The following is a 2,510-nucleotide window of genomic DNA, read 5'->3' on the forward strand; positions in this document are numbered from 1 at the left end:
TATTTTTGTAACCATTTTCAAAATCGAGTTTTTAGTTTTTACTATTATTTTTAAGCGCGGGTTAAGCGCGAGTTTTTAAATTATTTTTTTTTAGCAAAAATTTAGTTACCGCAGTTAAACTACTGGGATGTGAGCGTCTTTTAATTTTTCCTTTTTCGATCATTTACTGAACTTAGAAGTTTATTTACTTAATGAGGTCTTGTAATTGGTAAAAACCTTTGCAAACTAAACTAACCTGGTGATAAATAAAAATATTCTTCGATTTAAAACCAAATAGACTATTTACTGGTTAATAACAAAGCCATACACAAATCCTCCCACATACTATTACATTATGCTAACGACACGACACTGATTGTACAGCACAATACAATAGCGAAAGTTATCGAAAAACTTAAGTCTTAAGTCTAAGTACAAACTGTATAATTTCAATGAAAACGGTATATTAAAGAAAAATATTGAATTAGAAGTTCTAGGAGAAATACAAAAAGCGATAAAGAAAAATGCAGAGACATGGTCATTCGAATTAGAACAAGTGAAAAGCAAAAAGTGCTGCCTGGAATCAAGAAAAGATAATATAACAACATATACAAATGGAGCCCGAGTTAATTAACTGAAAAGTAGATTACAGAGGCACTAGCTTGTTTGGAGTTAACCATTCAAATGTTTGGTGTTGTATGGATTATTAAATTACAAATTTTGTAAACACCAAACCCCGCAGAATTCGAGGTTATGAGAACAGGTTGACATTTCGTCAACAGATCTTGTTGAATTTACCGTTTATCCTTGTCTATCTTATTGTCAGTCTGTATAATTCCATAGTTACCGGAGTTTTAAATAATTACGAAGCAACAAGTATTTGCGCAATGTTAATTAGGCAGATTACTTTGAAAAATATTGCTGCCGTATTTCTGATATAGTTTTTTGCAAATTTCTCAAATATTAATTAATTTCTTTATAACAATTAATTAAAAAGTAACAGAAAAAATAACAATTCATTTCTTTTACTATTTTTTCTGTACTCCTATAACAGCGCCAGACACCACCTCCAGAGGAATGACAATTCCAATTTTGAATGACCCTGTACAGAAAAGACGGTATTAACTTCAGAAAAACTAAGTACCAACCAATCTTGCATTTTAATATTTCGCATTGAATGTTTGTATCAGAAACGAAATATCTGTGAGTGGGACATTTTTTGAACTCAAAAAAACAACCTACTTTTTACTTGTGAACCATTCTTAATACATTCAAGACGGTTGATGCGGATTCATCTTTTCAAAATATTTTGACGAGGATTCATTTATTACACACATTAATAAAGWTAATATTTTTTTACGACCAATAGTTAGTAGTATAACGTATAAAGTCATATACATGATGTAGGGAAACCGATTTTAATTATTTTAATTTTCCTTCCTATATTAAAATTTAAGCCCGAAATGTGATAAGTCACGTTATGTTCAATGAAATAATAATTTTTGTTAACAAAGTTTGTGAATATGATCAACCTTATCCCCGTTTTTCAGTAACATATTTATGGAAAGTGTTGAAACTAATTGCATATATAATTACAAAATAATTACATATTTAAAACCAATATTTGGTGGCAATATATTGATGATGTAATTCAATTTTATAGTCATGGGGAACGCAAACTTGACAAATGTATATCACAACTGAACAATAGATAACCAACAAATTAAATTCACTATTACATAGGCGCAAAATAACTACATTTCTTTTATCGATATATTGAGAAATATTTTCACAATGTCGCCACTTTGATATATAGAAAACTCAATCATACAAATCAATATTCAAATTTTAGCAAATCACAAGAACATGGGAAATTTTCCAAGAGGGTATTTTATGTTTTCTGCTAATAACGTTTTTAGAATTAACATTGAGTACCTAAATGCCTGTTGATCTATTTGTGATCAACAAAAGTAATAAAAAAAGGATGATTTTACCGCTTGCAAAAAATCAGAGTTTATCATATCMAAGCGCATTGTGAGTAGATTATTTTGTATCCAGAACTGTTCAACTTCAGTTCAGAACCTCACTCACTCAGTTCACTAGAATATTTGGATTTTATATATCAGGTGGAATTTTGGAATATCTTGAGATCAATGAAAATGTAGCTTCAATACTGTTCTATACCTGGTGCTGGTTCTGGTGACTGTTCCTATCCACGGTCTTAATCGTTGCTTATTATTAATTGCTTCAATCTGACTTCAGCAAACTTTCAGTTATCCCCTCTTTCACTTTTATCGACAACTTCTCTTTACTCAGATAAATCAATTTCTTCATTTTAAAATATTGTTAAAAAGCTAACTTAAAATTACAGCCTCAGGGGCTAATATCTTCGAAATCTTTTCAGTCTCAGCTGAATTTTGTATATTTTTCGCGAAAGGTAAAATAAAATTTATATACAGGGTGTTTCAAAATTGGCGTCATTCCTTTTAAGTGGTGATAGAGGCTCACTTGGGAAGTACGAGAAACATATC

Source organism: Dendroctonus ponderosae, unplaced genomic scaffold, assembly GCF_020466585.1.
Source record: "Dendroctonus ponderosae isolate FM_Combo_2020 unplaced genomic scaffold, Dpon_F_20191213v2 Dpon_F_20191213_5, whole genome shotgun sequence".
Lineage (NCBI taxonomy): Eukaryota > Metazoa > Arthropoda > Insecta > Coleoptera > Curculionidae > Dendroctonus > Dendroctonus ponderosae.